The 12579-nt window shown below is 38.3% G+C and overlaps 1 long non-coding RNA gene across 1 annotated transcript; it reads right to left on the reverse strand.

Annotated features, from left to right (window-relative positions):
• Positions 1-4560: 4560 nt before the first annotated feature.
• LOC309391594 lies at positions 4561-8193 on the reverse strand. The gene is made up of 4 exons (XR_014175315.1): positions 8077-8193; positions 5856-5977; positions 5599-5765; positions 4561-5238 (listed from the first exon to the last, which is right to left on the reverse strand). It is a non-coding gene; the product is annotated as an uncharacterized lncRNA (long non-coding RNA).
• Between the last annotated feature and the right edge of the window lie 4386 nt (positions 8194-12579).

Below are 12579 nucleotides of genomic sequence, written 5' to 3' on the forward strand. Positions count from 1 at the left end.
AAGATTTTGAAATTAAAAGAATCTTTTCAGTAGGAATAACTTTTACTGGATAAGACTGAGACTGGTTTGAAAGTGTATTTAAAGATGATAAGACTACAAAATGATACAGAGAAAGATGCAATACGGATTATACAAATAAAACTCGCTGATTAAAAGATATATACAAATAAAAAATTCAAAGAATGACCTGGATAATTTTCCTATATTGGATTTATAAAAGAAACTGTTGAAGAATTTTGTTAGAAGGTACAAGGAAAAAATAAAAAGAATTTAAGTTCCGAGACATTGTTTCAAGAGACCGAAGTTCAGGATTGTCAAAAGTAAAAGGGAATTTAAAGTTGATTTATTTAATCAAGATTAAAATAGATATATTGTTATCCTTAGCAACCCTAATGAACTTCTGCTGATGAGGACAAAATAATGAGGTTTTAATGATTTGTTTATAGGTATAAGAAGACATATGACAGGAAGAGATCATATGTTTTACCTTAAGAGAAGATGATAAGTTACTAAAATTATTTATACTTATTGTAATTTAGGGGGTAAGTCATTTTATATATTTTGTAATCATAACCTTTTTTCTTTTCTATTTTTTATTTTCTATGTTCCCTATTTTTCTTTTTCCTAGTTTATTTTTATCTCTTTAATTGTAATGCTTAATAAAACTATTTTTTTTAAAAAGAATATTAACAAATATGCTAAATAAATAGACTTCATTAAAGCTAAGATTCATTAAGCCCAGGCATATTGCATTTATTTTCTGAGCTTTAGAAAAACTTAGTGAGCCAAGAACAGGCAATTAATTTTCTAGACAGACTTAAGGCGTAAAAGGTATGCTAGTAAATTCTTCCTGAAAACTACAATTTACTCTGTACTGTGTAGCAATTCCCAAGACAATTTTCTCCTTGGAGTTTCTCAAATAGGGTTACCAGATCTGGATTGAAAAAATCCAAAAGATGGTTAGATGGCAGTAAAGAGTTACGTTCTCTCAGTCCCTTTGCTGCCACCTAATGGTTATATTGATGTTTTGCAGTCCATTCTGTGTGGTCAGAGCTAAGCAAATCAGTGAAAGACAGATTCCTATGTTAATTGATTTCACAAGATAGTGGAGGGTTGAAATATGCCCGAGAGATTGTGTTTTTCCAAGAATTTCCATTAATCAAAAAGTGCCAACTGGCAAGAACTAAAACAAGGGATTTTTCTGCTGTAGCCCCTGCCTTATGGAATATCCTCTCCACAGAGATTATAATGATCCCAATCCTGTTGGCTTTTTGCAAAACTTTAAAAACTTGGCTATGTACCTGGAACTGGGGGTTGGAATGTGTGAAGGGCTTCCCTTTTCTATTAGGTGTCATGGCTGCTGTTTATATTTATTTATTTTTTGTGGATGTTTTAATGGTTTTAATGTCTTATAATTTATTCTAACTATTTTAGAATTGTAAACCACCAAGAGTTACTTGGTTGAGTTGTGGCTACAGAAATTGAATAAATTAAATAAATAAAATTTTATATAGCGTTGGGGGACTTAGGATGAGGCAATGCCTGATATGAAAAAGTCCACAGATAAAAGTTTTCTTCTTATTGTGGAAAATATAGGTCCAATCTGCTATAAGGTATTTTTTGTAAGTTTCTGTTTAGGCTGAGTATTTTAGGAGCTAAGGAATTATTTTCTTTTGTTTTGATTAGGTAAAATACCTTTTGTGACTATTTGATCTCCATAATTTTCAATCTTTTGAAAGGGAAGAAAGAAAAAAGAACTTTGATGGCGGAAATAATCTGGCAACATGACTCAATGTAATGGGACTTATTACAAATGGTAATGATGCAAATATTATGAAATCATCCTAGCACCACTCTGAGATTTCTCTGAGACTCTTCTGGAAAAAAAAGATTATGAGCAAGAAAAGGGATTACTTTAAAAGTACACTGTGTCCATTATATATCTTGTGAGCAGTGTTGAAAATATTCATAAAAAGGCCTGCCCAGCTTCAGAAAAGACAGGGATACCGGCATTTTAAGCATCAAAAGAAATTTAAAATGTAAATGCCAGCATGACTTCATTAGTACTATTAGCTTAATCTTTACCAGCAAACCTAATGTTAGTATGAGGTGGAAATAGACAAGAATGCAGATGATTGGATTTATAAATCTGAAAATGTATCTATCTGAAAATTCTGAGTGTTGAAGTCCCAACACACCTACAGAGCTTCATTTTGGGGAGGGCTGTGTTATCTATCATCACAAGTTTTAACTTAACTTCCTTGTTGATTATTCATCAACAATATTACATTCCATATTTAACAGTAAAAATATAAAATTGTGTAAATCCACAATGATCCTGGTTCATTTTACAAAGAGAATTGAAGAAGGAAATCATAAAGTTGTTGTTTTCTGTTTCTAATATGTGTAGAACCATTTCCTCCCAAACCTTGATTTGTGAGCTTGTGTGAGGGTTACTATCAAATTTAACAGAACAAGAGAGTTGAAAGAGACCTTGGAGGTCTTCTAGTCCAACCCCCTGCTTAGACAAGAAACCCTATACCATTTCAGACAAATGGTTGTCCAATGTCATCTTAAAAACTTCCAAGGTTGGATCATTCTGGACGTGGAGGTTAGGCTGATTAATTGCTCTAACTCTCAGGAAATTTCTCCTTAATTCTAAGTTGGTTCTGTCCTTGATTAGCTTCCATCCATTGCTTCTTGTCCTACCTTCAGGTGTTTTGGAGAGTAGGTTGACCTAGTTCTTTGTGTCACCTCCTTAAATATTGGTACACTGATATCATGTCACCTCCAGTTCTTCTTTTCATTAAAGTCGACATACCCAATTTTTGCAACCATTCTTTGTATGTTTTAACCTCCAGTCTTCTAATAATCTTTGTTGCTCTTCTCTGCTTCTTTCTAGAGCAGGGGTGTCAAACTTGCATCCCATGGCCAGGATGCATCACGTGTTGGCCACCCCACACCCATTTTAGTGAAAGGGGGAAAAGTCGCGATAGGTCACGTGATAACAACGTGATGTCGCAAGTTTGACACCCCTGTTCTAGAGTCTCAATATTTTATATATATATCTTAGTGACCAAAATTGGATGCAATATTCCAAGTCTTGGTCTTACCAAGGCATTATGAAGTGGCATTAACACTTCACGTGATCTTGATTCTATCCCTCTGTTAATGCCACCTAGGATTGCATTTGTTTTGACAAATTTGATTTGCTTTGTCTTCATTCCTCAACCAAATGAATTCCAATTCAAAGAGTGGAACATCATATCGTCTAACAGTGAACTCAGTGATGTGAAAACTCTAACCAAAAGAAGACCACTATTAAAAATAATAAATAAATCAACCATGCAGGCAACGTAAGCAGGGCATGATTTCTGAATTCTTCCCAATCACTTTAGCAGCAGCGATCATAGTAGGTGTCTGTATTTTCTTCTGTGCAATTAAATGTGTCATATTTTTATGTATGTGTGTATTTTTCCCCAGGGACTAATCAGAGTGTGTGTATACATTTTTTTCTTGTAAGTGAGGATCTAATCAGAGTGGATATATAAGTGTTGCCTCTGTGTGTGCATGGATCAAGTTCTAATCAAAGCAGAAGCTTTTCCGTTGTGCTTTATATGCAGATATTTATAGGTATGTATGTCCTGATATGCACAAGTAACCTGCATATCCTCTACTCAAGTTCATATTACAAAAAAGGAAGGAGGGACAGGAGTATTGTTAGAAGTACTGCAAGTTCTGGTCCAAGTGTCTCTCCCATAGGGATGCATCAAAAGGCTTCTTTATCTTTTGTTCCCACACTGAAAATATGCAAAAGAAAGCTTCTGAAATTCTTTCCCATTTCTTTATCAGAAGTAGCCATTAGATATCTTTTTTTTCATGTAACAAAATAACATACTACATGTCTATGTGTGTTCTTATCTTTGCTGCCTTTTTCTTGTTTGTCGGCAGTGTGTGCTGGGAAGCACAGGATTGGCTGAATAGACTCCATTCTGGGAACATAACTAGAAAGGAGGTGGAAGGGGTCCTTGGAAGGGAGCAGCCAGCAGCATTCTGAACCACTATCATTGAGTTCTCCTGGCATGGTTGACTATGATTATGTGCCATCAAGTCATTTTCAAGCCAATACATAGATAGATTTTCTCCATAAGGATCTATTACTAACCTGTTTTTTCAGGCTTCCAATGGTACCTCCATCACCACTGTAACTTATTCTATCCACCCTGCAAGGGGAATTCAATTCTCTTCCATTGAATCTAGCCTATTTTCAAACTCAGTCTTTCTTTTGCTATCTTCCAATATAGATGCATACCAAATGTGATCCTGTTTTACTTAGGTTTTTAGGACAGTTGTCATGTTGACAGGCAGAAATAAAAGTCCCAGTCCCCTTCCATTCAATCGGTTTGATTAGAGCGAATTCAATTTTTTTTAAAGAAGAGAGAGAAAGAACATTTTGCCTGGGAGAACATCAACATTTGCAAAACCCTGAAAAATCATTACCCAAGCTCAGGCCAGTAAAGATTGAATATGTTTAATAGATGAATTATTTATCATGACATGTAGAAAAGCAAAGCTTAAGAGTAAAGAATCAAATATTCTGCTAAGAGGCAAGAGGTGGTTGGAATCCTGAATAGAATTTTCTTCTTGGAGCAAGTTGCAATTTACTGTTGGGTTCCTCATAGGATGGACTAATATCTATATCCATCATCTAATGCAAAGATTCACATGGTCAATTCCTTTGAGCAAGAAGTCCTTGACTTACAATCAATCATGTGCTGACTGTTCAAAGTTACAACAACACTGGAAAAAGTTACTTATAACTGGTCCTCACATTTACAACCATTGTAGCATTCCTACAATGGCATGATCAAAATTTGGGTGCTTTGCAACCTACATATATTTTTCAAGAGTTGTTGAGTCCTAAGACCATGGGATCACCATTTGTCACCTTCCCAAACAACTTCTGGCATGCAAAGTCAACAGGGGAAGTCAGACTTGCTTAATAACTGCATGATTCACATAATAATTGCAGTGATTTGGCTAACAACCATGGCAAAGAAGATTGTAAAATTGGGCTCAATTCTCTTAACAACCGTCTCATCAAATAACAGAAATTCTGACCTCAATTGTGGTCCTGAGTCAAGGACTACCTGAATTTTCCAAACTAGATTAGTTTTATGATGGTCTTTGACTATAATAAAGACACGATGTGATATTACCTGAAAATGCATGCTTTGCCTATACCAGCGATGGCGAACCTTTTTTGGCTCGCGTGCCACAAGTGGGGGGGGTGCAGGGGGGTCGTGTGCAGGCGTGCCGCACCCATAATGCAACGCTTGACACCCCCCCCCATTTTTACATGCTTTTTTCACCCTCCCCAGGCTCCAGAGGCTTTATAGGCACCTGGGGAGGGCAAAAAGAGCCTCCCCCCCCCCGGAGGCCCTCCGGAGGCTTCAGGGACCGTCCGGAGGCTTCCCTGAAGCCTTCGGAATGCTTAAAACCACCCTCCGAGCAAACCGGAAGTGACTTTTAAAAAGGTGAACTCAGCTGGCCAGCGCGCGCATGTGGCACGCGTGCCATAGGTTCGCCATCACTGGCCTATACAGTACAGTGACTGTTTTTTTCTCCAAACAATTCCCTGTGTTTTGACTGAACAATTGCAAATTGTTTTGCCGTACAGTATAGACTTCCTTTTTTTTCTCCCCTGCTCTCAACAGTGACCAATAAATAAATCAAGCTTGAACTAGATCCGCTCATAGTTTAGCCTGGAGGGAAAGAAGAGGCAAACAGTTCCTGAGTTCAAAGGATAAACTACAGTGGTAGAGATCAGAATAAGCGGCAGTTTTTGTTCCTACCTTCAATGAACATCTTTCAGTTCCGAGCATCTGATTCGCAAACTGTCAATTCCCAACCAGGAGGCCTGAGAGAAAGAATCCGTAACAGGGCACACTGTAGTAGCAGCCCTTCTCTTTTGCCTCTAGCGGGGGAAAATAAATAAATGAAAAGAAAAGCCAGATGTATTTTGACTACAAATGCAATTTAGATGAGTGGCTGCTAGGAATCTGGCATAGGCATCTCTCGCTTGTAGCAATGAAACGTCTCAAATTCATTAGCATGCTTCATATTACTTTATTTTCACAAAGCACTTAACACAGTGTGACCTTTTGTCTGATTCACTCATAACAGGGGCTTTATTCCACATGTTAATGTGCCATCACAGGTACTAATAATAAAACAGCAAGCATTTGGGTGGCCCCTCATATCACGTGTGTTGGAGTGCCTTTAGTAGGATTAACTCAGGTTACAATTTTAGTTTTCAATCACCATCATATGTGTAGATGCGTCTGCAAATAATCCCAAAAGGAATGTACATCAGAGGTGGTATTCAGCAGGTTCTCACCAGTTCTGGAGGACTGGTAGCGGAAATTTTAAATAGTTTGTAGAACCAGTAAATACCGCCTCTGACTGGCACTGCCCCATCTATCCTCTGCCTCCCAAGTTCCAGCTGATCAGGAGCAAATGGGAAATTTGCAGTAACCTTCCCCTAGAGTGGGGAGGGGATGGAGATTTTAGAGTATCCTTCACTTGCCATGCCCACCAAACCATACCCACCAAGCCCTGCCACACCCACCAAGCCATGCCACATCCACCAAGCCACACCCACAAAATAGTAAAAAAAAATTGAATCCCACCACTGATGTACATGGAGGTTTGATTCTATTCAGTACTGTACTGTAGTTGAAATTGCTTGTTTCTTCAGCCAGCTTGTCCCAAGGCTGCTTTTTCAAGAAGCAACTGGACTTTCTTGTTTTTTCTTTGAAGACATTTTGCTTCTCATCCAAGACATTTCTTCAGCTCTGACTGGATGGTAGGGGAATGGAAGAATTTATATTATATTCAAGTTGTCTCTTGAAAAAGCACTTTTGGGACAACCATGATCTGAATGACCGAGAATCTCCATAGACCTCGAGTCAACTTCAAATATCCCAATCTGGAACTGCATTGGGCTGACAATGGGGTAGTGTCACCTGGTTGGCCATTTCCTTATTTTTCACCCATGCAGGGAAGGCCACCCGCCCCCCCTTTGCTGGATCCTGTGTGGGTTAGTCTTCCACTTTGTGCTTTTTCTTTTTAGGGACTATTCCTTCCTCATTAGTTCCCATATTTTTTCATTTGCTTTCTCAGATAGAAATAGCGATAGCACTTAGATTTATATACTTCTTCACACTGCTTTACAGCCTTCTTTTGGTGGTTAAATATGAGTCAGCATATTACCCCAAACAACAATCTGGGTCCTAATTTTACTGACCTCAGAAGGATGGAAGTCTGAGTCAACCTTGAGCCAGTGAGAATCGAATTGCCGAACTACTGGCAGCAGCCAGTCAGCAGAAGCAGCCTGCAGTTCTGCATTCAAACCACTGCACCACCGTGGCTCATATATTTGCAACATAGATGCCTTCAAACCTGTTTGCCATATATTTCCTTCAACACATTTTTTTTATCTTTTTCTTCTTGAAGTATCATCCTATCTTGAATAATAATCAAAGCAATTGGGAACAGGCTGTTTTTTCACCCCCTCCTCTCTTCTAGATCCATAGACATTCTGTGGCAAGGAAGAATGGTTAACTTGACTTCAGAGAAACAAAATAAGTAATGCTCCTCAACGTCAACCTAAAGATATACTTAAAAGAAATAAATGGTACAAAAGGGAAACTGTGTAGTGATGTGTAGAGGGGGTGGGAAAATAAGGACATCAGGCTTCACCCAACTTAGACCAAAATGGAAAAGGTGCCCACTGGGAGGTGTAGAGATTGAATGGAGAATATGCTTCTATAGTTGAGGATAGTTTATTGACTTAATAGGACATGTCTGTTAAGTCTATCCCCGTTAGGGGACTAGAGTTGTGCAGCGGAAGTTAGTAACGAATAAGCCGTTGAATAGTCACTTACAGCCACCAAAGGGTAGCATTACTTCCGTAACAGAAATAGGATAAATAGTCTCCAAACAGACTATAAGCAGTCTTGAAGTATACACAGTCTATTTACACCTTGTTGAAGTTATAGTTGCTCAACTCACAATTCACCATGTAGACAGGTAATTTAGTTACAGACTAGCCACCATCCAATACACGGTCTTCTCTCTGGTACAAAGCTCATATAGTAACAGTCAGGAACAATCAGGAGAATCAGTAACCATCCAGGAGGACCATAATAGTTCCTTCCTCCTTATATGGCTGCTTAAAGCAATTAGCATCCAATTACCTCTCTCTAGCATTTAAAGTAACAGATACATTTGTTACAATCATGGCTTATATACATTGCCAAGCCAAGACTAGGGTTACATCCCTAACAAATTGCAATTGTTTTAAAAAGAAAAATGGAATTGCTAACCAACAGACAATATAGCAGCCTGGCAGCTCAAGATGAAATGGTTGCCAGGGTAGCAACTAGCCACTGCAAGGGAGCAAGCATGCCAGAATCCACAGTCAATGAGAGATCAGGCTTTTACAGGAATGGAACAAAGAGCTGGAAACCATCCACTCTGTAGGGCTTAAGACTGCTCAGGTAGAAAGCAGCAGTTCTAACCCAAAGCTGGAAAATCCCAGTGGGAGGGGGTGAATTTGCAAGAAACAAAGTTACTGTCTCTGCACTCAGAGAATAATTAGTGATGGGTCAGACAGAAAACAGGGATCTACCCCAAGATTCAAATGTCATTTCCTAGGCAGATATCTAATCATACAGAGTGGCTCAAAAGACAAAAAATTCAAGCATAAATAAGATATTCAGGGAGAAGGAAAAGGAAAAAACATGTTATTTGAGGAAGTAGATCCATGTCATTCTTCCCCCTCCCCTTGATGCTTAAAGAAATATTTATACATTAAATATCTTGAAGGTTTAAAACACTATTTGGGATCTCCTCTTCTAAAGAATTAATTAGTGGGAAATTGCAGAGACTGTTGCTGAAATTACTGGCATAATTCTGATGAAGCTGGGTATGTAATAAAAAATTGAAGACAATCACACAAGGAGTGGTCTTATCCTTAGCAATCATCTAGAGGACACAAAATAGGTTTTTAGACTTATAGCTGCTTCTCGAATTTGTTAGCTTTCATTAAGTATGTATTCATTTAATTCACAGCTACTCTAATTGAGCATGGACCTATTGAGAAGATACAGCAAAACATTTTAACAGATTTGTTGTCACATAGGACTTTATGGATCACTATGTACTTCATGTGATGTCTGATGAAGTTTGGTTCTGAGAAAGCTGCACATCTTTATAATCCTTTCTTAGATCTCTGTTGCATCTAATGAGCTGCGATCCACAGAAGCTTAATTTTTTAAGATTCCTTAAAACTGCCTGTTGTATTTGTTGCAAAAGATGGAACACGGTTCCCTCCCTTGCCAGAAATCCTTTCAGATTAGACCACTTCAGCTCAGTTCTGTCTATATCCACACAAAAGAAAAGATCCATTGCTCTGAATTATTGCTTATTGTGTATGCTTTTCTCAGCATATATGAAGACATGGTACAAGGAAGGCAGAAAAATTATCAGAATCGGGCCAATAGCAGGAACTCATTACCATTTACAATAGATGTGTTTCATTCATTTCATGCTACAGTTATATTTTTAACAATATCCATGAGGAACAGCTATCAGTAATTCATCCAAGTAGCCCACAGGATATTACTAGTGCTTTTTCAAATTTAAAGTCTAAAGATGGCTAGGAAGGATGATGCTTTCAAAAAGAGAGAGAGAGAAAAGCACAAGTGGTCCATATTTGTTAATTGGGAGTTAAAAGAAAGAGAAAGCAGGCTGAAGTGCCAATTCACGGGGCCTGTTTGTCTTTCAGCTATCCCTGCATGCACACACCCCAAGTTTATTCTTTAAGCTTTAGCTGCTATATGTTGTAGACCCTCAAAAAAAATCCAAGTGATTACCTTTCTTGAAAGCATGTATTTATTAATACTTAGGCTTTTATTCCTTTACTTTATACTTATGTAGTGCAAGAACTTCTTTCTCTCAAAATTGTTTAGGCTACTGCACCAATGATGTTAGTGTGCCATCCTAAGCTGATGGAATACCAAAGCTTTGACAAGTTCACATTTTAAAGCTCTCTCTGAACTCCAACTCTTTCTACCCCTACTCTGAATCACAAGCAGAAGATGTTTACAGAAAAGAGACAGGTAGAATCTTTTGATACTCTTCCTGCTGGGACTATACACAGCTATATGAGAAGGTTTGGGCATTTGCCAGATTCCATCTGTCAGAGAGCAATAATTATATGTTCTGTTGACATACTCTTTATGAGAATCTCTCCGTCTGTTGATCAACAGGAAAGATTTATGAGAAAAGAAAAGAAGCCTGGAATCCCAAATGTTTCTGGAAACTACAAAAAAAGTTTGAAAAGATTCCTTTTTCATTAAGCTAATAATGAAATAGCAAGAGGTTGGTCCAGTCAAGATTCAATTCAGTTCCATCCATATCAATGGGATAAATGTGTGATTATCTAAATCCATCTGATTTAACAGTCTTATATGAAACCAATGCAGTATGGTTTTTTTTTTTTAACCAAGCCAACATAATGCTTAGAGGATTAAATATCACATGAGTGAAGTTCTGATATACTATCTCCTCCATGCTACCTTTAAAAAAAGCTCCTGGCTTCAACTTTACATTGATTTTTTATTATTTTCTGAATCAAGCCTCATATCCAATTTCAATTTCAATTTCAATTTATTTGTGCTTCTAGACCGCCCCCTCTCCCAGAAGGGACTCGGGGCGGTGTACAGTCCATAGAGAATATCACAAAAATACAATAAAAAATTAAATATGTACAGTTTGGAGGAGGTTAAAATGCAATTAAAAGAACTGTACAAAGCTGAATAAATATAATTTTTTAAAATCCCTAAAACAGACACAACAGATTAAAAAACCCTAAAATAACCAGATAATAATACATTTGCCAGGAGGGACAGTTGTAATTATGCCAGGCCTGCTAATCGGAACAGGTGAGTCTTCAATTTTTGCCGGAAGGAGCGGAGGTCAGAAGTGGTTCTAATGTCGAGGGGGGAGGTCATTCCAGAGGGTTGGGCCCATCACAGAGAAGGCCCTACTCCTTGGTGTCGCCCGTTGGCATTGCCTAGTGGACGGCACCAGGAGAAGTCCCTCCCTGTGTGAGCGAATTGGCCGCAGGGATGTATGTGGGAGGATGCGATCCCGCAAGTAACTAGGTCCCGTGCCATGGAGCGCTTTAAAGATGGTAATCAGCACCTTGAAACGCACCCGAAAAACCACAGGTAGCCAGTGCAGCTCACGCAGGAGAGGTGTTACGTGGGAGTACCTCGTACTCCCCATCACAGCCCGCGCGGCTGCGTTCTGAACCAACTGCAGTCTCCGGGCGCGTCCCAAGGGCAGCCCCATGTAGAGAGTGTTGCAGTAATCCAGGTGGGACGTCACCAGCGCATGAGTGACCGTGCGTAGGGCATCCCGGTCCAGTAGGGGGCGCAATTGGCGCACCAGGCGAACCTGGTGGAACGCCCCCCTCGCCACGGCTGCCACATGGTCATCCATTGACAGCCGGGCATCAAGGAGGACGCCCAAATTGCGCGCCCGTTCCAATCCCAATACCACTTGGCATTCTTGCATGTTTACCAAAGATGATAAAAGATGCCTTCACATTTATGACATTTCCAGCACTTACTTGGTATTATTCCCTTACACATCTTTCTCAAGAGTTAATTGCCAACAGTACATCATTTTATAAAAGCGTTATTTCAAGTTATAATTCAATGTGAATTTCAATCCATAATCCAGATATTTTTCCATTCTTCCCATAAAATATCCAGAAAAATGTTCCCACTTAATCATGCAATCTTTAACATATTTGTCCTCCTGATTTATTTTCTACAATTTCTATACTTTAGTAATAAAGTGTTCGTTCTGAGTACATAAGTCCCTTTGAAAGTCTCTTTTTTCATCTCCAAAAGCTTGATTCTTTTTAATCCAATTTGAATCTTTGAACCAATTGTGCATAAGCAAACTATTGACAGATATACCCTCCTTTTTCAACTCTTCTTTTATTTTTAATTTTAGTCAATAAATGTCAATAAATCAGCATAAAGCAACCAGTTTTCTCTAGTCATAATTTCTCTTCTAAAGAAAGCTTCCTTGGATAACAACCTAAGGGAATTTTAGGAGACAATCTTGCTTTATAACTATTCCAAACTCTGAGTATGGCATGTCTACAAAATTATTTTTAGAATATAAATTAAGTTTAAGTTTATCACACCGTAAATGTAACCACCCAAACTAAAATCTCAAATCATGTCCCTCTAACTCCAATAAACTCCTAGTCTTTAAATTTGCCTGATACGTGATCTCCTGTTAAGCATTTGTCATCAATATTATCAGAGTAGGCCCATCTAACCTAAAAATATTCTACTTGAATTTTCTATACCAGACCTCCTTTTTTTCTGTGATGTCAGTGCATCAGAGAACCAGAGAACTAATCTGGCTGTTTTTTCAAGAATAGGATATTCAACTGAGCAGATATATTTCCATGTTCAAGAGATTAAT

This window comes from Natrix helvetica (assembly GCF_964273705.1).
Source record: "Natrix helvetica genome assembly, chromosome: 4".
In the NCBI taxonomy this organism is placed as follows: domain Eukaryota; kingdom Metazoa; phylum Chordata; class Lepidosauria; order Squamata; family Natricidae; genus Natrix; species Natrix helvetica.